This window comes from Topomyia yanbarensis, chromosome 2 (genome assembly GCF_030247195.1).
Source record: "Topomyia yanbarensis strain Yona2022 chromosome 2, ASM3024719v1, whole genome shotgun sequence".
Classification (NCBI taxonomy): domain Eukaryota; kingdom Metazoa; phylum Arthropoda; class Insecta; order Diptera; family Culicidae; genus Topomyia; species Topomyia yanbarensis.
The window spans coordinates 341,751,857-341,777,055 of NC_080671.1; the positions used below are offsets into that span (position 1 = coordinate 341,751,857).

Sequence of the window (25,199 nt, forward strand, 5' to 3'; positions counted from 1 at the left end):
TATACATATATATATATATATATATATATATATATATATATATATATATATATATATATATATATATATATATATATATATATATATATATATATATATATATATATATATATATATATATTACAGTACTTCGTCATGGTTTTCGTAAACGTTCAGTTCACGAAATCGTGAACTTTTGTTCATGAATTTATGAACGGATGTTTTTCGTGTATATTAAAATATTAAAATATTTTAAAGATTACAGAACATCTCCTCACACTCACGGGTGGATTAAGAACATATAAGTAATTGAAATAGTTTGCTTGTGTAATTATAGATTTGCATTTATTAATTCCATTTTGACGGTAATAAGAAGATAATAATATAATAATAAGAATATTCCAAAAACTGAGACGATTTTACAATCACTGGCCACATCATCATACTTAAGCTGAACAAAAAAATTACGCCAATTGAGCTATAAAATCAACTTTTATTATTTGACAGATCTAGTTAAAACAAGTTGGGTTTAAGTTCAAATAAACAAAACACTTTTGTTGAATATTTGGTTGGCGACATATGACGTCGTGGAACCATTTTAAAAATGACATTTTTGTCGCTAATCAAAAAGGTTTTGGTCAATTTAATCGAGAAATTTTATAGCACCCACAAAGAACAATCTTTGAACAATTTCGAAGCTTATTTATTGTTATATTTTATGTCATTTAACGATCACACTATATGTTTGTCTTTTTTTGAATCTTCGTATATTACACAGCTGCCATCTTTGTTTGTACCTGGTGAATCTTAAAAAACAACTTAATATATTTTCATAAGTAGAAAAATAGGAGTTCTGTTGAGAAATAGAACACAAAAACGACTAAAGTAAGGTGAATATTCCTTCTTTTAGTTTAAGTGTATTCATATGATCAGGGACTTCAGAGACTTATTTCTTTGAGCTTTTCTATAGTTAATTGATTATTTCCAGTAGTTTAGAAATAGCATACAAAGCAGAGATTTAAATTCGTCTTGTTGTCTTCTTGATGAAGAAAAGTGAAAAACCATGTACAACAAACACTTTGAAGAGGTGTATTGAATATAAGTGATAAACAAATAAATTGAACAGTTTATCGATATCAATGCAAATATTATTTACCATCATCTAAGTGCGCTCTTATTCGTGTACATTTAGAACAAATACTTTTCATGTTTCCTTCACATACAATTTCAGTAGATAAACTCTATTCAGTTTAAAATAGAATCGCTACTTTTACAACTCAGTTAACTATGTTTAGTGGTCAGCGAAAGACACGCTTTGCCTATTAAATCTAATAAATTCAGCGACGCAGAATATCGATAACTACAACACTGTTGCTAACGGATGCCACGTGACATTTCCCAGACAAATCTTATCATCAAATCAGAGTTAACCCGTATCGTCATGTGTAAGAATATTGCTTTCGACATTAATTAATTTTTTCGGTAGTTCCTTATGTAAATAGAAATAAACTCATTAACCAACGATAGGATTTAGCGCAAAGCAAATATAACATAGCACAGTTCCCACGAAAAGGCAACAACTATCGATGTAATTGTACTTACAAACAAAAAACCGCAGTAGAAATAAAACTTCAGGTTCCTTGTGTTCCTCTTGTCCGATGTCAATAAACTGCAAGTCAGCCAATTCAGTTCACAGTTCAAAACTAAAGTTACACATCACACACACACACTACTGTACACAGAATCGCTTTCGAAGTAATTGCTGCAAAAATAAAACACAAATCATACAAAAACACTTGACCTAGCTGAAACATATGCTGGTGCAGAATAAACTGGGTCCAGCATGAGTCAAGTTGTAGTCGGGCGTGGTAGGACCCTCGCTCCGGTTATATCAAACAACTTTGCTCAATACTTAGTCAACACACTTTTTATGCTGTTTGACCAGATGTTTCACCATTTTTTCACCTTCCTAGTCGGTTTATTGTGGTATCTTTCTTCTACCGTTTCGCACCAAAAATAAACATCCAGACAGAGAATGATGATTCAATGGATTCCCCTTGAATTCGGGCAGAGTGGGGCCACGCGCGAGCTACGATCAATCGGCATTCTTCGAATGTATCGTTTTGTATCTGCTGAACTACAAACAAATAATTACACTTAATAGGCATTGGCGGAGAACACTCGAGTCAGTTCGAAGTAACGCCACCTCCAGCTAGGCCTATCCTATCCGGCACCTTTTATGCACATACATATTAATGTTTGGATAGCTTTTCAAGCGAAGCAAACAACACACTTCACTGCACGCCCGCGAACATAAAATTCCAATCACTGGAAACTGCACTCGGGCCAGGCAAACAAAAATAACCACCTGGCGGGACAGAGACAGATCTTAAACAACTCAAATCACGTACACAAATGTTCCTTCCCCTACGATGACTGTCCGCTCTTGAACACAAAAAAACGATGTCAGCGTGTCCAGCGCGACCTAGAGTCCCCTACCTTACGCCCAAACACCACCTAAGTGACTAATTACAAAAAAATCTGGAGAAAACCCCTTCCGAACGTCAACCCGGTTAACATTGCCAACTGCCACCACCAAGCAAGCGATGGCCTACTGACCATCGATCACTAACCGCACGAAACGTAGAAACCAACCTCACTGAAAACAATCAGTACTAGTACTGGAGCGCACCAAATAACGACCGGACTAACAAACGAACAAACGAGCAGCGGAAGAGCGCGATCGCAACTGAGAAGTCGCGAGCCACAAACGCTGGAATTATATATGCGCGTACGAGTACGATTTTGCCCGTCCTGGAATGAGCGACGGTTTCTGGTATCCAGAGGGTTAAAAAACCGTACCAACTGTGTTTGGTTTTGTTGTCAAACAAAAAGCCGGTCTCGCGAATTCAGTGGCGCAACGCGCACAGACGCGCAGCGCTCTCGCTCTCTTTCGCGATTATGCGGTGCCCGTCCGGTGTAGGATCATTGTTCTCCCGAGAGACCACCTCGCGCGCCCCGTGGTCGAGACAGCAGCAGCGCAGAGAAGTTTGGTGGTTTCCTTCGCGCGGCTACCGCGTGTCTGGGTAACTCACTGGTGAGTTCGGAGCGACATAGGGTGCTGTCCACATTGTAGCAGTGGAATCCATTTTAGCACTACCTACCCAGTAAAGTTCAGCAGTGGTAAGCCGTTACAAATATTGATCTTTTTCGGTAGGCTTCAAATTTAAATATTAATTGGTTCGACAACCGTATGTCAACAATAACTTTCTTCCGCTAATTCACGCATAAGAGTTTTCAAGTTTCTACGGTAATGTAAATGGAAAATCGGAAAAAAAACTCAAAACTCATTAAAAAATCTTGGAGGGAAGGACATATTCAAAATTTATAACTTTAAAATCTTTTTTGACTATATCGATTTTGTTGGCTATTTTCAGCACATTTAAGACTAAGAGAAGTGAAAGCAATGAAAATGAAAGACGGATAGGTATTCTAGACAGGTACGTAGCCAGAGGGCTGGGGACAGGGGGGTTTATATCCTTTAAAAATTAGTTTAAAAACATAATTATCAGCGACTTTTAACAATTTTGTGGCTCGTTTGGTGTGAATAAATTATTTAGAAAATGCTAAAGAAGATTGCTGTTTCCAAAACAACCAAAAACAATGGTCACGAAACTCAGTATGGTTTATGCTTCTGTCCGAGCCAGTGCGAGGTGAACGACGAATGTAGTTTTGTATTGTGTGCCTTGTCTGAAGAACAAAAGAAACTACTACTATACTGCTTGCCGTAGTAATCTGCCGAGATGAGTGAGTCGCAGAAGCAAGAGGTGGTGCTACGGCTAAATACTGTGATTACTGATGACTCGCATAAGATCGAGTAATCTTGATGAGGAACCCTTTCTGAAGGTGAAAGTAGACGACCTTTATCGAGTTCTACCAAGTCAAGACCAGGACCTCATGGTGTTCAACAAATTGGCCCAGGCGAAACCACTCATTTTGAATAATTTAAAACACATGGTTGTATGTGTCAATGCTATGATTAAGAGCTTCATACATATGAACTTAGCTTAGCTTAGTTGACCACACGTGAGTTTCCCGTGATTGATCAAAGCCTGCTGAAATTGCATATTGAACCAATTGTATGATACTTGGGAGTAGTACATCATACTCAACGTGCAGCCTAAAGAGACTAAGATTATAGTATGTGACTATTATGACCGAGGAATTCTCTGCATCATCCACAAGTGTCACAGGACAGGATTGGTGTTAGTAGGTAGGGTGATGAATCAGGATATATCTTGGTAGATACACTCAAGTTTTTTTTACGCGGTTTTTTTGCGCGGTATTTTTTTACGCGGTTTTTTTACGCGGATTTTGAAATTTACGCGGATTTCATTTACGCGGATTTTGAAATTTACGCGGTTTTCATTTACGCGGATTTTGAGATTTACGCGGTTTTCATTTACGCGGTTTTTGAAATTTACGCGGTTTTCATTTACGCGGATTTTGAAATTTACGCGGTATCCATCAATGAAGTTCCCTTTATCGCGGATTCTTAAATTTAAGTGGTCTTCATTTACGCGGATTTTGAAATTTACGCGGTTTTCATTTACGCGGATTTTGAAATTCACGCGGTTTTCATTTACGCGGATTTTGAAATTCACGCGGTTTTCATTTACGCGGATTTTGAAATTTACGCGGTTTTCATTTACGCGGTTTTCATTTACGCGGTCTGTATCCCCCGCGTAAAAAAAACCGCGGTTCATTTACGCGGTTTTTGAAATTTACGCGGTTTTCATTTACGCGGATTTTGAAATTTACGCGGTATCCATCAATGAAGTTCCCTTTATCGCGGATTCTTAAATTTAAGTGGTCTTCATTTACGCGGATTTTGAAATTTACGCGGTTTTCATTTACGCGGATTTTGAAATTCACGCGGTTTTCATTTACGCGGATTTTGAAATTCACGCGGTTTTCATTTACGCGGATTTTGAAATTTACGCGGTTTTCATTTACGCGGTTTTCATTTACGCGGTCTGTATCCCCCGCGTAAAAAAAAACCTGAGTGTATTGTGATTTAGCTAAGTACTCACGCGCTTTGTTTTTTATTTTAGATCAAAGTTTTCAGCTGATATTTGAATGCATTTTAATAATTATTCTTCCGCGGGGCGTTGTATAAAAGGATAAAGCCGCGTGGAATATAATAGAGGTCTATTCATTTATAGACCATATTTTTTTCAATTTGTTTATTTGATAAGGCACGTATGCGTTAGCTTAAAGGTGCCATTTTTTCATTGTTTTACATTTTGAATTTCTTAAAACTAGTGGGTTACACATTTCAATATTATTTTGTTTTATATAATGAAACTAAAAAAAAAAAAACTTTACAGCTAACTTATACATATAAAAGAGGGTATAATATAATATTCGTAAGATTTAGGGGAACGGGTCATTTTGTGTGTTCTTTGTATAGTAATTCACTTTATGATTTTTAGAAGGGAGATTGTAGGAGAAATTAATTATTAACTAAGCGGAACATTTTACAAGCTTATTAACTAGAAATAACTAGAAAGAGTGGTTCAAGATTAAGGGGAATTAATTAGGGCTATTTTAAAGTAGTGGTACTGTTGGGCATTTCTTAACGAGATTAAATATTGATCAACTAAAACTAAGCACTTAAGTTTTGGGAATATATTCAAGGGGAGAAGGGGTGAAGTCATACATCTGTGTATCAGAGACATGGGAGAGAGGGTGGACAAGGCTGAACAGGGGGGGGGATATAAACTTTCAGTTTCCGGCATCAGGAATCAACGACCAGGATTACAGATTCGAACGGATGTATCAAGTATTGGGACGCCGGGCGGTTTTCCTCGAGCCGGCAGGGGTTCCTCCAGACGATTTCGTAGTACGGCTCAGATACGGATCGGGAACACACCGCGCTGCGTGTGTGATGTTGTACTGTAGATCTCGTGTTGTTGGTTCATTCGACAGATGTTTTGTCTCGTCTTGGAGTCGTATCAAACCATCGTTGGGGTACGGTAGGCGGAAGAGGGCACTTCTGGGAATGATAAGAGAAAAGATAGGGGCATTTAAATTTGGATATTGATGGTTTTGAGGAACGTGTATATAAGGGACATGTAGAGAATATCGCGGCTTGCTAGTACATCTCGAACCGGGACATTGGGTGATCTTCCTCGGGCCCGAAGGGAATCGAATAGTTGAGATCTGGCAGAACAGTACTCGGCGCATGCCCAGACAACATGTTCGATTTCGTGATAACCGTTGCCACAAGCGCAGATACCGCTATCCACGAGCCCAATACGCCGGAGATGTGCGTCCAGCGTGTAGTGATTGGACATGAGCCGAGACATCACGCGAATGAAATCCCGACCCACATCCATCCCTCTGAACCAAGGTTTCGTCGATACCTTAGGGATTATCGAATGTAGCCACCTTCCCAGTTCACCATTGCTCCATGAAGTTTGCCAACTTTCGAGGGTTCTCTGATGAGTGATATTGAAAAATTCGCTGAAGCTAATTGGTCTTTCATATATGTCACCTTGTAAAGCGCTCGCCTTAGCTAAAGGGTCCGCTTCTTCATTACCTGGAATGGAGCAATGCGAGGGAACCCAAACTAAGGTAATCTTGTACGATCTTACAGACAAAGCACGCAGGCGCTCCCAGATTTTCCCCAGAAAATATGGAATGTGCTTTCTAGGTTTCATTGAACGGAGAGCCTCGATTGAGCTGAGGCTATCCGAGACAATAAAGTAATGATCAGTGGGCAAAGTATCAATGATCCCAAGGGTATACTGAATAGCAGCAAGTTCTGCGACGTAAACTGAAGCAGGATCATTGAGTTTGAATGAGGCGGTGAGGTTTTGATTGAATATACCGAAGCCAGTGGAGCCGTCGAGGCTTGACCCGTCGGTGTAAAACATCTTGTTGCAGTCGACTTCTCGAAATCTACTATGAAAGATGCTTGGGATCACTTGCGGACGTATGTGATCCGGGATTCCACGAATCTCGTCTTTCATGGATGTGTCGAAGAATACAGTTGAATCAGAAGCATGAAAGAGATTGACACGGTTGGGATAGTATGAAGAAGGATTGATATTTTGTGCCATGTAATCGAAGTACAAGGACATAAATCGGGTTTGAGAATTGAGCTCGACAAGCCTTTCGAAATTTGCAATTACTAACGGGTTCAAGATATCGCATCGGATGAGCAATCGATATGAGAGTTCCCAAAATCGATTTTTCAGCGGAAGGACGCCCGCCAGCACTTCGAGACTCATCGTATGGGTCGAGTGCATGCAACCCAAAGCAATACGCAAACAACAATATTGGATTCGCTCTAGTTTGATGAAATGTATGTTCGCAGCGGAGCGGAAACAGAAACTCCCGTACTCCATCACCGACAATATTGTTGTTTGGTACAGCCTGATCAGGTCTCCTGGGTGGGCACCCCACCATGTTCCGGTTATTGTACGGAGAAAGTTGATCCTTTGCTGGCACTTCTGTTTCAGATACCTAATGTGACATCCCCAGGTTCCTTTAGAGTCGAACCAGACCCCGAGATATTTGAAAGTTGAAACCTGAGCAATAGTTTGACCCATTAATTGAAGCTGTAGTTGCGCTGGTTCACGCTTCCTTGAAAATACGACTAGCTCAGTTTTCTCCGTGGAGAACTCGATACCTAGCTGGAGGGCCCAAGCAGACAAATTGTCCAAGGTATCTTGCAATGGTCCTTGCAGATCGACGGCTTTGGGACCTGTAATAGAGACCACACCGTCATCTGCAAGCTGCCTTAGCGTGCAGGAATTGACAAGACATTCGTCAATGTCATTCACGTAAAAGTTATAGAGAAGGGGGCTTAGACATGAGCCCTGGGGAAGACCCATGTAGCTAATTCGTGATGTCGATAAATCACCATGCGAAAAATGCATATGTTTTTCAGACAGCAAGTTTAGCAAAAAGTTGTTTAGAGTCGGTGAAAGACCATGCTGGTGCAGCTTCTCAAAAAGAATTTTGATAGAAACTGAATCAAAAGCCCCCTTTATATCTAGGAAAACTGATGCCATCTGCTCTTTGCTAGCATAAGCCATTTGAATTTCTGTTGAGAGCAACGCAAGACAATCGTTCGTCCCTTTGCCTTTGCGGAAACCAAATTGTGTATCTGACAGTAAGCCATTTGCTTCAACCCAATTATCGAGGCGAAACAAGATCATTTTCTCGAACAACTTTCGGGTACAGGACAGCATCGCAATCGGTCGATACGAGTTGTGGTCGGAGGCTGGTTTTCCTGGTTTTTGAATGGCAATGACCTTCACTTGCCTCCAGTCATGAGGGACAATATTACCCTCAAGAAACTTATTAAAAAAATTCAACAAGCGTCTTTTGGCAGAGTCTGGCAGATTCTTTAACAAGTTACATGATAAGAGTTAACAAGGGGCTTTATTGTTACATGATAAGAGAGCAAGTGAGAACTCCACCATCGAAAACGGTGTTTCGTTCGCGTTATTGTGAGGGGACGCGGCGCGGTAGATCTTCTGTGCCGGGGCGGAATCCGGACAAACCTTCTTGGCAAAATCGAATATCCAACGGTTTGAATATTCCACGCTCTCATTAGTACTGTTTCGGTTTCGTAAGCGTCGGGCCGTACTCCAAAGAGTGCTCATCGATGTTTCTCTCGTTAGTCCGTCGACGAACCGGCGCCAGTAGCTACGTTTTTTGGCTTTTATCAAACTCTTCATGCGCGTTTCCGCCATCGCGTACTGTCGGTAGCTAGCTGGCAGCCCGTCGTCCCGGAAGGTCTTATACGCAGCGGCCTTCTCCGCGTACACGTCTGAGCACTCTTTGTCCCACCATGGATTGGGAGGACGCCCGCGTGAATTCGCGTCTGGTACGCGTTTAGTCTGAGCTTGAATCGCGGTATCGAGAATCAAGCCAGCCAGGAACCCGTACTCTTCCTCCGGAGGAAGCTCTTGTGTCGATTCTACTTTTTCGGATATCGCGGACGCGTAGCTCTTCCAATCAATATTTCGTGTGAGGTCATACGAAACATTGATTGTATTCGGTGGCCCTGAGCCGTTAGCAATATTAATTACGATTGGCAGATGGTCGCTGCCGTGGGGATCAGAGACTACCTTCCACATGAAATCTAACCGCAGCGATGTCGAGCAGAGGGACAGGTCTAAGGCGCTCGGACGCGCTGGAGGGGCAGGAATCCGTGTCATTTCACCCGTATTCAAAATAGTCATATTGAAGTTGTCGCAAAGCTCATGGAGTAGGGTAGATCGATTATCGTCATGAAGGCAACCCCATGCCGTGCCGTGGGAGTTGAAGTCACCTAAAACTAGCCTCGGTGCGGGGAGGAGTTCCGCAATATCGCAAAGCCGTCGGTGGCTAACTGAGGCTCTAGGGGGGATGTAGGTGGAAGCAATGCAAAGGTCTTTGCGTTTAATTCTGGTTTGGCAAGCGACAACTTCAATGCCTGGTGTCGAGGGGAGGTCGATCCGATTGAAAGAATAGCACTTTTTGATCCCCAAAAGTACTCCTCCGTAAGAGTCTTCTCGATCCAAGCGAATAATATTAAAATCGTGGAAGTGTAGGGTTATTTCTGAAGTGAGCCATGTCTCGCATAGGGCAAATGCATCGCATTTCAAATTATTTAGTAAGATTTTAAACGAATCGATTTTCGGGATAATGCTTCTGCAATTCCACTGTAGAACAGTGATTAAATCCTTGACCTCGTTCGATGAATTAGCCATCGAAGGATACAATCGCTGAAAGAAGGGGCCATTTCGCAGTGAACTGCATCAAAAATGTTTTTACTGCGGGGAGAAAGCTTATCAAGATACTTTTAAGGGGGTCGGAAATGTTTAACGCTGTAAGAATACGGTCCACAATGTCAGAGAAATTTATTAAGCCAGCACTGTTTTCTTTCTCTGGCTGAGATATGGGAACACTTGGGGTTTTTGATGTTCCTGGAAGTGCTGGGAACTCCTTTTCTGAGCTCAGGTTACTGAGACCGGGAGCGACTTGCTTCGGTTTTGCACCAGTACTTCCTTGAGTAGTTATTTTAGGGGGACCATGAAGAGACACCTTCTGGCCTTTACGACGAAGCTTGGAAGAAGAAATGTTCTTCCTTTTTCTACTACTTCTAGGCACAGCAGAAGATGTTCCCTCCTGGGGTTCATCACAGTCGCCTTCGTCAGTAGACAAGTTGGTAAAGATGTTCGTAGAGACAGGTGGCGTAGCTATCTTAAGCATTTCTGCAAAAGATCGCTTAGAGCGTCCCTGAAGGGAACGCTTAAGATTTTCCTCGCGCTGTTTGTACGCGGGACATGAAGGGAGATCATGTGGGTTTCCCCCACAGTAGAGACACTTTTCGACATCTCTACCACAGGAATCATCCGCATGATTCCCACCGCATTTCCCACAGCGGGCTTTATTGCTACAATGGGAGGCTGTGTGTCCCAATTGTTTGCAATTAGTACAGTTCATGACCCGCGGCACAAAGAGGCGAACAGGTAGACGAACCTTGTCAAAGAGGAGGTAATTGGGCAGGGCAGAGCCGGCGAAGGTCACCCGATAAGAGTCTGAGTTGACGTATATTTTCTTGCCGTCAGCTGCGACTGATGCTGAATGCAAACGTTTGCATTCCAGTATCTTCACTGGCTTAAGCATGGGGTCTTTGAAACAGCCAGTCCCATATTTTAGCAGGTCCTCGCAATTCAGACTCGAATCGGAAACGACCCCACTGACTTCAACCCTGCTAGCTGGAATATAAACCCGGTACTCCTTCGTAAAGGGCTCGTAGCCAGCAATATCGTTTGCCTGAGTAGAACTGTTAACCACCACCCGAAGCTTATCAGGGCGAATTTTCGATATTTCTGTCACGGCCGAATACCGATCCGTCAGAACTCGAGAAATCTGCAACAGATTCAAACACTTTTTTTCTTTGGTCCGGAAGAAGATCACAAATGGCCCGGTGGCCGAGCTCGGATATACCTTGAGCCGGGGAGCCGATTTTATTTCGACGTCCATCTCACCTTGAGATGAACCGCCGTCAGGGGAAGTCATTTTTGCACGGGCCTATTGCCCAGTGCACGTTATTAAGACAACCAAGAAGGGGAAACGAAAACTAATACTTAGCTTGTGTATGTAACGGTATCCAGACGGCTTACTAAAAGAACACTGCTTCACTTCACTGACCGGCTAACGGTACTCAGAAACAGAAACACAAAAGAAGGGAAAAATAATGAAACCTCAACTAGGCGTAGAGTGTGCCAATAACCTTGAACGCGGATTAACACTATTTGTCGCTATAGAGTGTACGGACCGATGACAAAAGACTTCTATCTCGACTGAGTGCTCGATAACGAATGGGGATTTATAGACAATATGATCTTAGCAACATCCACGAGAATTCAAAACGAGCAATTTGAACTCCGAACAGCCGGCTTCGGGAGTATTTCTTCTTAATAACACTTCAATGATCATTTCCAAAGTTTGCAGTACAAAAAGTATAAAAGATATCCGAAATTAATGTGACGAAATTCACTGCGAAATGTTAATGAAAAGTTGGCATTTCCACTCTCCCTATCAGACACGTTTCCATAATTGGGTTAAATGCCAAATTGCAAACCACGTGTTTATTATGCATAATAAACGTAATGAACACAACAACAATGGATCTTGATCCATCGACGGCCCACAAGCAGAATGAATGGAAGAAGAGCAATACTGGCAAAGACTGACTACCATATGAGCGGTTCAAACTCGAAAGAGTGACGCAGTGTACTGCACTGGATGATTTTGAAGAAATGACCAGAAGTGCGATTTTACGAAGTTTTAGCTTCCGATGGCCCTATATTTTCTGGCAGGGTGAAGTTCTGGAATGTTAAAATGTTTACCACTGTTTAGGAAAGCAAAAACAGTACAAAGCTAGTGTCACACCTTCATGAGACCTCAAGGAGTCACTTTTGAAAGAATTTGTCAATGTAGATTTGTCGGCAGACGGTTCCAGATTTAATAAAAAAACATGGCTTATTTTGACACATCTACAGATCACTTGCCACACAAAAAACTTTTATGCAATTAGACAACTTCATCTTAGGTCAATTCAATAAATATCCCAGATGAAAGTTTGCCTTTTTTAAATACGGTTTTTTAACCAAAGCTTTGAAAGTTATACCTTATCGTGGAAGAGCCGGTATATTAATATATGCTGTTACTTAGTGTAGAACTAGACTTCATATTTTACGGCTATTATACAACCGCCAGAAGAAATCTAAAACGTTGGTACGCAATCGAGGATAGCGAATCAGAAAACGTGACTATATGTCAGTCGTTCACTCAATACAGAATGGATATAGGCTATGATGTAAAACCTTAAGGTCCGTCCAGGTTAAGTCTTCGGTACGGAGCAATACCATGACCTACGAACTCCTAGCATGTTGTTAGTCGCCTCTTACGACATAGGAACAGGTGGTTCTATTCTTGGCTGAAATAGTGTAAAAATATTTTAGCCCACCGGACACCACACGGCTTTAAGAGCTTCATACATATGAACGCAGAAAAAGTCAATCTTCGGTTACAAGATCGGATATCGCTTTCTTGCAGATACATTTCACATTTGGGAGAAACGCGGTATAAAACATAACGCGATAGTACAATTACACATAGTATTCTTTGCACATCTCAAGGACAAACTGGTACGTTCCAATTCTGTGAAAAACTGCACATTACGGTTTACCCTGATCAGAAACCGCTGAACACAAACAATTATTTTAAAACAATTTGTGGCACCTGGTCAGGTAATGTTGACAACGGCAAACGCTGCGTCAAGTATCTCAAAATCTACAGGCAGCACTATCATTGAGGAAATTCACAATCGTAAAGGCAACAAGAAAGGAAGAAATCAGGCGTTCGCGAACATAAAGGCGGCTACCACTGTGATTACACGGAAGTGTTCCATAGCGAGATACATATGAGCGACCCCCTATACGTAGTTGATAAGGAAAAAATATTTCCTCGCCTCATAAACAGGTATCCACGTGCAATGGCTAAAGCCTTGCGCGAGATCTGCTGAACAACCATTGAAGCTCGTTTTATTATGTTTATTATTATAAATAGATTGAAATAGATAAAAGAATCACTGCTCCGATTTACTAAAGCATTGAACCGAGTGCACTAAACGAATTATTAAAAAAAGTAGATGTTTTATGGGCGACTGAGCACTAAAACCTTCCAAAAGTGAACGTTTAATCGTAAGTGTTTGTCACGTTTAACAAAACTCAGATGTAATACTCGATATTGACAACTCTATTTTAAATTTAAATGACAAGTTTTTCAATTACACCCAATTTGAATTTCTGTACAGTACAGGAATCTTCCGAATCTTCCAAATCTTTTTTTTAAATTTTGTGAAAATTGTCTCATAGTATCAATACATTACTCGTCGCTGTTGTGCTATCTTATGACAAGCGTCATTTTGCACATTTCGAGAAAAACGATTTTTAAAGTTTGAGATTGAATATCTTGAAACCTATAAATGGTACAAACAATTCAAAGAAGATAATTAATGCTTCTATCTATTCTGTATTAATCTCTCAAATATTACAAAGATCGGTTGTCTATGTTACGAGTTTTTACTATAAATGTAAACAAAAGTCGCACTCACACGTATCATAAGCGTGTATTGATGACAAAATTTGTATGGCGTGTCATAATCGTGCATGGAAAATTTTCCATAGAAAAAAATCATCAATTATTAACTTTTATTCATATCTTTGGCTTCATTTGATCTATAAACAACCGGTGAGATGCATTTTGAAGGAAATGAGTCAGGGAATCTAGAAAAAATAGTTATTTTCGGTTACAGTGTTGCCAAATATGCTATATTTCCAGTTGAAAACTTAAACTGTATTTTTCTCACAATTTGCGTATTTTTCTTTTGAAAATGATTATGCCATTGTGTTTCGCAGATAGTTTTACTCATAAAAACACCTTATACATCAAGATAACTTGAGCCAATCCCCAGACACAGTCATTTGAAGCAAAAAATTTCTCAGCACTTTTCACGCTATATTTCAGTAACCAAGCAGAATGTCAAAATTCTGAAAACGCCACTTTGTAGAGATTTTTTTGACAAGTAATGTGGCATATCTAACTCAGTTTACCCCAAAATGGCGTTTGTCATAAGATAGCACAACAGCGACGTACTGTGATAATTTTGAGACGTTTTTCGCAATACTGTTTTAAAATAGCGTTATGCATTTAAGGGTTAACTATCTTTTACGCTATACGTGTATTTAATGATTACAATAAGTATAGAAGTATTTTATTCATGTATAATATAACTGATAACAGTGTAACTAGTATCTGACTGAATCAATTTTTATGGTAAGACCCAGAGTCTGTGCACTTTAAGAGGTAAGTACAGAGTGCAAGTAGGGGTTTGCCCACTACTCGGGTTCTGATTGCCCGGCGAACCCTTCTTTCCAGGGCGGCCTAGGTGCTCCTACCGGAATTTCGGATTTTCGTATGATAACAAACAAAAAAGAGAAAAAAAACAAATTAACTAAATTTACCGACTTTTATTCTCCTCTCCTCTGTGTTGCACTCTGCCGGTGAAACTAATCAGCTCCTTTTGGCGATGGCGGAAGGCGAAGGTTTATCCGACCGGCCGGGACTCCGACGGCCGTGTTCTCCTGTTGGTACTGTTGGCTGCTCCGGCAGCGGTCCTTAACTATTAGCCAGGGATGTGAGCTTTGCTCCTTTGTCGGAACCTCTCTAGCGACGGTGGTGACGAATCACCGGATTCATTGCTCCCCGTAAAGAATCCTGGAAGACACCGCAGTGTTTTTCCCAGGGGGAGCCACTGTCCACCCTGCTTCGCCCTCCTTGGCTATTAGCTGGGAAGGAGAGCAAGGCTCGTTCGGCTTATCCTTCCCAGCGAGGGCGGTTTGGTGCATCTGGATCCTTTACGGTTAGCCGGGGAAGCGAAAGCTCCTTGGGAATTAGCTTCCCCCGACGGCGATCCAGCACCACACTTTCTACTGTGCCCGAACTACGAGCCAGCACTTTTCGACAGGTATTTTATCTGTCGCACGCGCGCACTTCACCTCACTGGTTAAACGTGGCGTGAAACTGTCCCGAAAAAACTTGTTCACGGACGTCTGTTTATCTTCGTGGTTCGTCACTTTCTACCTTTTTTGATGGCCACCTTTTTTCACTCCACCAAAACAACCACCAAAAACGCACCGCCGCATAGCTGTCAATGCTAAGGTACAGCATAGTCAGCAATCACTTTTGCAGCGAGAGGAGAGCGGTTACCTTACTAAACCCTATGCTATTTATTTACAACTGCACAACAAAAATTACTACACCTATCTGAACTAATGACAACGTTCATGGACTATTATTTAAACGAAATTTACATCAACAACATGAACGAGCCTAATGAACAGCGGTGAGTTATGTTGCAATAACAATACACTCTACGGAAAGAGTACTCAAAACAAGGGTATATTTCCACCCAGTGCTAAATTGTTACCCTGACGGGTTACAAGAGGAATGCACTACACTGCATAATTGTACTAGTCCTGGAGAAAATTTTCAATAGAACCTTAGTAACTGTTCGCGCCCCTCTTCAGCGCTAATCACTGCCAAGTAAAATTGTCCACGCCATTTCGTTATAATCAAGCAACATCTCCTAATATCAAGAACATTCTCGAATGAACGCCAAATATTTCATTCGCGCACGATCATCACACACACAGCAGTAGCAACAACAATAGCAGCAGCAGCGATACGCGCGGCAATGCATCATTCTCAGCAAGCGTGAATGAGACAAATATACAATCGCCCGATGTGGAAAGGAGACGACAAACAGTTCAAGAAAACTTATTGAAATGGTCCTATGTACAAATGAGAGCCTCTCTTTGTTTACTTTCTCTTGCGCAAATAACACGGTCGCACCTGCGTTTGCTGCTTAACTCTTTGCATAATATGCTAGACGAAATGATGCTTTTCCAATATGTATTGGAACATTATTGGAAAGATTAACGGTAAAGCCGTGATAATCGAAAGAGAAAGTAAACAAAGAGAGGCTCTCTTTTGCACATAGGTCCATTTCAAAAAGTAGACGAAAATTGATGTGTGACATGGCATCGACAAGCATCGCGGATGAGCCACGCGTTTCTAGAACGTGTAGCGTGTAGTAGAAATACGCGCGTTCTGCCCACTGCAGCGCCCAGCATTATTCCAACAAGTGAAGTGTGAAGTACAAGTAAAGAGTGAAAATAAAAGAGAAAAAGTGAAGTGTAAAAAGTGATGTCTATTCCAATCGATGACATCCAGTTGCAAGTTGTTTTCTTGATACAGTCCGCTAAAGTTGTTTGCGGTTTGCAGGAGTGGTCCACCCAAGAGTTTTATTTGTCTGCGACAAGTCCAAATATCGCCAGCCACCAACAGCAAGCTGTAAATTTCTACACCAAGGGCCACCCCTAGGCCCAAACAGTAACATTGCGAGCCTCTTTCTCTTTCGGTTATTACAACGTCACTACAAAACATGGCACCAAATTTTCAGTACAAATCGAAAGCTGACAATAGCCGTATTTTGAAATACAACCCCCAAATAGTTTGTTTCAGCTTTATGATGTCTTTTGTAAATTTGTTAGCTTTTTGCGGCGATTTTATTCAAATGAATGAAATTAAGGCGGTACTTGTGGTTAGAGTGTTCAAAGCATCGACTGTTTCGATGTGTGAAGTTTACCTGCGCAATTCTCCACAATGTAATAACACAAATAAATTGAAGCAAGTTTACTGAATAAACAAGATTATCTATAATGGTTAATTTGAAATGATTTTTTTTTAAGATTTGAGGTAGGGTGGTTCTTAAAAAATCGGTTTGCTTATATTATTTTTTGATGTGTTAATTTCTCGCAAATACATTGTTCTAGAGATTTTTGGAACTTTCATAGGAGCACATTTTTACCTTAGCACCAATGTTTCAATCCCTTTTGTTTGGACAGTTGCAAGTGATTTTTACAACAAAAATGGTTTTCTTCGAACCTAAATATCTATCAATTCCAACTGAAAGATCAACGATTGGTTCGTTATGAAGAATTAATAAATTGATTTATTTTTGCCTTTCTCATATAGAAAGGTTATGCAATCACTCTGAAAAACGTCAACCTAATCCCGGCCCGGAGGGCCGAGTGTCATATCCCATTCGACTCAGTTCGTCGAGATCGGAAAAAGTCTGTATGTGTGTGTGTATGTATGTATGTGTGTATGTGTGTGTATGTGTGTGTGTGTATGTATGTGCGTATGTGTCAAATAATGTCACTCATTTTTCTCAGAGATGGCTGGACCGATTTGCCCAAACTTAGTCTCAAATGAAAGGTGCAACCTTCCCATCGGCTGCTATTGAATTTTGGATCGATCGGAATTCTGGTTCCGGAATTACCGGTTTCAGAGTGCGGCCACACAGAAATTTCTCATGTAAACTATAGGAAAAATTAAAAATAGAATTTTTATTTTTGATGCTAAATGTGTTCAAGGTGCATGAAACGTCGAGATTTGATGCAAACTCGAAATAAAATTTGACGACGATTCACTTTTTTGGATTTTGGCACATTTTTGCCTTTCTCATATAGAAAGGTTATGCAATCACTCTGAAAAACGTCAACCTAATCCCGGCCGGCATGGAGGGCCAAATTTTTTTTCTACTCGCATAAGGTTTCTGGATTTTAACAGGGGCGTAGTTGATGGTTTACGGAGAGGGGTTACACCCCCCCCCTCTACTGTTCGCTCCCATCCTTTAAAAATCTCCTTAAATCACCCCTCAGGTCACCACCCCATCCAGCCCGCATACCCCTCCCTTTCAACCCCATCATCTTTAAACCACCACTATATCACAAAGCATACCAATTTACGCTGGGGAGTCGTTCGTTCATAGGACTTTCGCCCTCTTTACATACCCACCCCCGCATGACAAAATGAGTTAGCAAGCAGATAACATTGATCTAATGCTGATTAGGCTGATGGAGTATGATATTTTTTTGTTTCAAGTGTTTCACCGTCGACACGTAGCTCATCAAGTTCGTGGCTGGCATGGCATTGTGTATAAGTGCAATGTGTACTAAGAATGTAATGGACATTTCCACGATTATGTTGAACATAAAAAGCCTCCGTGCCATAGTTTAGAGAAATGAGAAAGGCACAATTGCACCGATAGGTGGATTAAAACAGGTTTTTAAAAGAGCAGCGTTTTTCAAACAGAACTGTTCGTTAATTTTTAGAAATAAGAGATAACAGCCCCAGGAGCGAAATCAACATTAACAACAGAGTTGTTTGAGTTTTGACGTCCAGTGGGCCGAAGAAAAGCGATTCGAATTAAATGATATGTTACACCTCCGTAATGAGGGGCATTCCACTTTTCCAATTTACCAAAAAGATTTAAAATGCATAGTATACTTTTTAAGTTAGATGTATTATAAGACAAAAAAGTTACTTACAAAAAAAAACTACAAGGGGCAGCCCTATGGGGTTGCACGAACTGTAGACGTAGGACTATACTACTTAATGTAAAATATTTATTTTCTTAGTACTTAGTGTGTGGGAAAAAACACTCGGACCGGCGAAGAAAAATCAAATTTTAGACAATATAATCACATCTCATGTATAGAACAAGCTTTCTAGTTGCTCTCAAACAGATCCTAAAATTTCAAACACCCATGGATAACCCCAAGTTTGTAGATGTGTTTCGATGCCACAGGATTGTAAAATGGTTAATATTACGTCATGAAAATTCAATTCTTCCGTGACAATTTTTTTGCCTGCAAAATGCCCTGTGTGTATGCAAAGCTCATGATTTGTTGGGATATTAGCATTGATCGGAAAATGCTTTCCAACGGTGCGCATTGCATACATACAGGACATTTTGCAAGTCACCAGAAGCTGTTCATTTTACCACCGCCACATGTTCATTTTACCCACTCGCTATTAACATGTCTCATTTTTGGACATGTTTAGAAATCAAGAATCATGTTTGAAAAAATCTGTTTATGACGAAGTATTTTTCCCAGATTTGTACAAAACATGTCTAACAAGAAACATAAGGTGATTGTAATATCTCATTCACTTATTAGTTAGAAAATAATGACTTTGCTTAACGTGTTTATTTTACCGCCAGTTCCCCTACCTACCAACACATTCGCCTCAAACATTGAACCCAAGCGCACAATGCAAAATGAGTCAACGCTGATGATGATGGGTAGAGCGAAAGAGACAACTAGTACCACCACGACACTATTAGCGCATTTCACCAATATTCCACGCGGCCTTTCCCGATTGAAAGGAACGGCCGCGCTTAGCCCATCTGTCATAATATCGTGATTTTGCATAGCGAAGGGCTGAATGATGACACATTTTGTTCCAAAAAACAGCCCTGCGTTATGCAACACTTTGTGCAGGGTTGATTATACCAGTTGCAAGTGGGGCCAAATTCACCAAGTTCCGTACAATTACTTTTAATTTACAGAATTGATAAAATTGCTTAGATGAGCTAAACTAATTAATCAAATCCTGTTTTAAAAACTGTCCTTGCGTTTAAACCAAAATGGGAAGCTTATTACTACCACTACATTACTCAATTTCAAGCGCAAATAGCAAATACATGTGCTACATACAAATACATGTTAAACCAAAAATTTATTGGCAACATTACAGCGGCATTTAGGAAGCAGTTGGAGCGGTCGCCTGTTGGACGACACAGCGTAGCGTCCCTCCACAGCTCAGCTACACTGGCTGTAAAAAACACAGCGCAGTGATCTGCTTCGCTAGCAGTTCAACAGGGAACTGAGCGTGTCTGGCCAAGTCCGTTCTTTAAATAGTCGATGATGACGTCATTCATAGAAGCGTTGCGCGCTAGGTACACCAATCCGTCGTACAGGGCTTGGGAAGCGCTATCTTCTGTGTGTTAATGCGCGATATATGACAAGGTTGTATATTATTTAATTTTTTAATGCTATGATATCAAAAATCTTTGGGTTTATCTATTGGAATCTATTCTTAGAAGTATTTCGGGGCGATTTGTGCAAAAAAATTGAAAATTTATCGTGAGATGGCTGAATTATATGCGTTTAAAATTGGACCACTTTTCGTTACATACCATTTTTGTAGAATTTGCAGAGTGCGCCCCCGTATCGAAAACAAAGACGTAGTCCTACGTCAAAAGTTTAATAACTCTGCAACGGCTGAAATTTGATAAATGGTGTAGAACGATTTTTATTCCTCAAATGATCCTCTATCACCCCTCGAGAGGTTTCTAACCATGAACCAAACACCCCGTATATCTGAGCTTTTTGTACAAGTGAAACTAGTATATTGTACTGCATTTATTGTTTCCATTGGCGATTTTTACAGATATTATACGAGCTTAAAAATTCGTGAGAGTAAACCGGAACCAACGATTGAGAAACCTCCCGGAGGTCGCGCTAGTGAGCTCAGTGCACGGGTTTTAGAGAATTAAAAAAAGTATTTTTTTCGTGAATCATTTGTTCCAAATCCATGTAAGTAAATGTATGCTCAAGTTGAAGTTTTAACCTTCGGAAAATTATATAAAAACCTGTTTTAATCCACCTAGCGGTGAAATTGTGCCTTTCTCATTTCTTCAAACTATGACTCCCTGGCTGGTAATGTTCAATTTAATTGTGGAAATGTCTTATATTCATAGTACACTTTGCACCTAAACACAATGGTTCGCCAGCCACGAACATGATGAACTACATGTCGATAGTGAATCACTTGAAACAAAAAAAAAATCTTAATGCATTTTGCATCATTTTGATAATGGTGATAGTGGTACCAGTTTAAATGAAAAATAGCGGCGTGGCCGCACTTGTCAAGCCGAAACTCCGGACCGGAATCCCGATCGAACCGAAATCGATAGCGGTCGTTGGGAAGGTTGTACCATTCATTCAAGAGTAAGTTTTGGAAAATCCAGCCATCTCTCAGAAACAGAGGCAATATTAATTGCCACATAGACACATACACACACAAACATTTTTCGATCTTGTCGAACTGAGTTGAATGGTATATAAGCTTCGGCTCTCCGGGCCTTGGTTAAAAAGTCGACGTTTAGAGCGATTGCATAACCTTTCTGTATGAGAAAGGCCAATTGGTCAATTTGAAATCATAAAAATTGCCCCGTGTTACCGAGAGTGGAGCAAGTAAAGTGATTATGGCGCATAACCAAACACCTCACGTGGTTTCCACACGCACCCTAAAACGATACCACATTTAAATCGTACGTAAATAGAAACAAACAAAATTGGCCAAAAATCTAAATATATTCCTATCGTTCTCAAGACAGAAACTGTTCAAAATTGTTTCATATTTTCTTACACATAGTTGGGTGTTACTAAATTAAATGTCTCAATATATCAAGTCTGATCAGATGTATTCAGTAGGTGCCAATTTGTCGGTCATTGGATCTGGTGAAGAAGCTTATGACGGCGCCGCACAGTGGCTGGAGGCTGGCCAAAATCTCAAAAATTTATATTTAAAATATTGATATTTTATTTTTTCCTTAATTTCTCATGTATTGAATGACGTATATTCAAAATTTTATGATCATTGGATAAGAACACGATTTTTAACATGAGTTTAAAGGTAGCAAAGTCCGGACTTTTTAATGATTTTCATTTCCGAAACCACCATTGATCTGTTCACTTCAAATGCATGTTGCTCTTTTGATTTTGGTCCGATTTTAGCAAAACTTGTTTCATTGTGTAGAGGAACGAAAGAACTTGGATAGTGAATAAAATACATTTGGTAAATTTGCTTGGAACTATGACTTTTTCGTTTAAATATTTTTGAGGTGGCCAGATCAAAAATACTTTCTTCACTAATGTATTCTGTACAAATTTCGGAATCATTTCGGAACGGTCACATAGTATACATTCTAGGGGAAATAACCTCTACTTTTCGAATATCATGGTCTCGTTCTGCGCCTAGGTGCGCAAAAAGGTTTAAGGAGATTTTGAAGCTTTGTTGCTGATATGGAGGCGCATGGTGTTTTGTCTAAAGTATTTAGACAATCTACAGTAAACCAACGCGTTATACAATGGATTTAAAGTAATGATCTTCATTTTTTATGGTATTGCTGACAATGGTGAACAGTAACGGAAAATCTATCATGAAAACGGGATCATAGTTATAAGAAAGGTTCAATGACACTGTATGGAAAAAGGCATTTAATATTTTACGACTTTTGACATCAAAAATGAGCTCAGCACCTCAAAATTAGCTTAAATTGAGAATTTCAGCCAAATTAGGTAACATTCGAGGTTTTGTCCGACTTTTGTTTGAAGACCCGCCACTGTGCGCCGGTGGTTGAGTGGTAAGCGTGACCGCCACTCATTCCAGCCTGGGTTCAATTCCAGCCGAGGTCGTTGAGATTTTTCTGAGGTGAAAAAATCTGTGGTCACGTCTTCCTTCGGAAGGGAAGTAAAGACGTTGGTCCCCGGTCCATGAAATTGGTGGATCGATATCTAGTCCGGGTAGTGGAATCACCTCTCTGGCGTCGGTAAAGAAGAAGTATATCCAACTTCTCTACTCTACTAACAAAAATATCCTCCTCCTGTGATACTTGTGGAGTGCGCAGTAGTATATACGGCCTCTAGCAAAAGCAAGTATCGGACTAACCATTCCTTCCCTTTCCTTCCGCGATCTACGTTCGGGCCTGGCCGGCGCCGGTATTGATCAGAAACACTTTAGGATTACCAGGAGTTGCACATTGAAAGATGTTTCGCTAATCCCAAGCATAATTATCTACTGATTCTCTGTGTAACTTCAGCTAGTCCCGATCGATAACGGAGTAGCAGCCAGGGGTGGTCGCACAAGCTCAAGCTCAAGCTCATTGGATCTGGTGAAGAAGCTTAAAGTATGCTGGGACAGAAACTACGAAATCTGAAGATATTCTCAGATCATTTTTGATCTGACATGTTTAAAGAGTCGACAGCTAGTTGTTCAATTATTTTGTGAATGATAATAATAACTACATATTTAGGATGCATCAGGATTTAACTCAGTATTATAGCAGCACAACAAACATACTTTGTAATCGAGATACTTTCGCATATTTATTAATAACTCGAAACCAAAACTATACAAAGTTCATTTGACAGTCAGTGTTGGCAATGTTGCCAGAACTGCGAACAAAATCAATTTATTTGCCGTACTTGCAATAATCACATTTTGTGGTTTTTAACTGTTTAAGTACTATGATGGAAGGGGTATATGGGAAATTCCTATGGGACCACACTAACCACCTAAAGTCAGAACGGGATGAAATTCAACAGCAACCAATTGAAGCATTGCATCAATTATTTCAAATTAGGAATGTGATGAACATGGGTCAAGAATTTTATGAGGAAAAGGTGTGAAATTAACTGTGAACATTGGCAAATTCTCCTGGGGTCAAGACCGTCCAATGTGATCAAAGCGGCAAATTTATGTAATTTAACACCAGTTTTAATAAGTTCTGCATCATCTAGGTATCATGGTGGTTCCAGTTTATATGGGGATTTACTGCATTACCGCGCTTCACATCAACTCCGGAACCGGATGTTTTATCAGAAATAAATTCAATAGCAACCTATGGCCTTCAATTGAGACTAAGTTTGAGAAAATCGGTTCGGTTATCTTCGAGTAACCGATGTACGATCGTTGGTAACATTACATACACACTCATAAGCACACACACATTTGCCGAACTCAACGAATTGACTCGAACGTGTGAGGTGAAGAGTTAAGAACGATTCAGACGATACATCAGCTTCCGTCAACGTCAACGGAACATCACCGTTCCGTCAGGTTAAGTTAAATGCGTTTCTCTTGTGCTCGTTCATACGTGCCGTACGTCAAAACGTTCCGTGCCGTTGAAGTTTAACTGCATGTAACTAATCTTGACGTTCCGTACCGGTGATGGAAGCCTGATGTATCATGTGAATCGTACTTTAATCACCTACTCTCTTACCCCTCGCTAATGCTGCTTATGGCATACTTTCTGTGTTGGCAGCACTGCCATTGCACAGTGGATGTCAAATATGGTTGACACAGTCCATCTTCACCCCCGTTATGCAGCAGCCGTCCACTTCATCCTGTTACAATTCCGATTCCAATGAAATTTAAAAACAGTCAATAGGGATGCTGTAACTTTCATTTGAGACTAAATTTGAGAAAATAAAGTCAGACATTTCTAATTGGCCACACCCCGGGATGATTTTGGGGCCAGGAATTCATGGTCCAAATTCACCCCAATTCACAGTGTTTTGATAAAGTTTGAAATGGGATCAACTCATTTAAAATCCATATTTTGGTGTTTTATGGTTTATTGAGACCATTTATGGTGTTTTGATGGTTGTGAAATTTGTATATTGAAAATGTTCAACATTATTAATTGTTAATTGTCAACGAATTTCCATTTAAAAAATTTGAATTTTTGAAAAAATCATGGTTATTATTAATCCTAGAACGTTGCACTGGGGCACAAATGTACCCCACGCCTTCTTTGGAGCCGCGTGAAGACGAGAGTTCGGCATTCACCGAACTGGGACCCTAACCATAATTCAATTTAGAGTTCCTAGTAAGAGTAGGAAAAGGTGGTATAGCCAGTTTGCTTATAGCCCTCGTGGAGGCAGGTGTCAAAGTTGGCGTGGGGTACATTTGTACCCCAGTGTACGGTTGCCGTTAGTGTTTCGTCAGGTTTCGTGCTGTCAGTGGAAATGTGATTCGTGACAATACCAGTTTAAATACTGATTGTTTTACTACGTAAGTAACAATTAGTACTATATAATCGTATTCAATCATTTATTCAATTAATATAATTTAATTTTGAAGCGGAACAAAAAATCGTTCTCATTTTTCCTGATTATTCTTTTTTTATAGCTTTTCAAAGCAATGAGCCAAGTATAATTTGCACACAATAACTTCTGTAACAGTAACGTTGCGTGTTACCAATCACAGAAAAAATATTTTGCAATTTTAAATTTATTTCCATGCACATATTTGGAGCATGAATATAAATGTAAAATTAAGTTTTACACGTTAATTGAAGATTACAGTTTCATTGAACGGGATACCAATGCACTTTAATGTATCTTTAATCCAATATTGCTGTAAAATAAATGACATGTAAT

The 25,199-nt window shown here is 40.2% G+C and overlaps 2 protein-coding genes across 5 annotated transcripts in view; both read right to left on the bottom strand.

Moving 5' to 3' along the window:
• The window catches only part of LOC131684083 (uncharacterized), a 421,804-nt gene extending 419,074 nt beyond the window's left edge, over positions 1-2,730 (bottom strand). The window contains exons 1-2 of one of the 4 annotated variants that reach the window (XM_058966634.1): positions 2,635-2,730; positions 1,582-1,741 (exon numbers count right to left, since the gene is read on the bottom strand). The gene's annotated coding sequence lies outside the window, so the exon portion shown is untranslated. Of the gene's footprint in view, positions 1-1,581; positions 1,742-2,478; positions 2,562-2,598 lie in introns of those variants that run through there. The other 3 variants (XM_058966636.1, XM_058966633.1, XM_058966637.1) reach the window with 3 other exon arrangements.
• The window catches only part of LOC131684081 (uncharacterized), a 372,745-nt gene that overhangs the window by 205,072 nt on the left and 142,474 nt on the right, over positions 1-25,199 (bottom strand). The gene's annotated exons all lie outside the window — the stretch shown is intronic.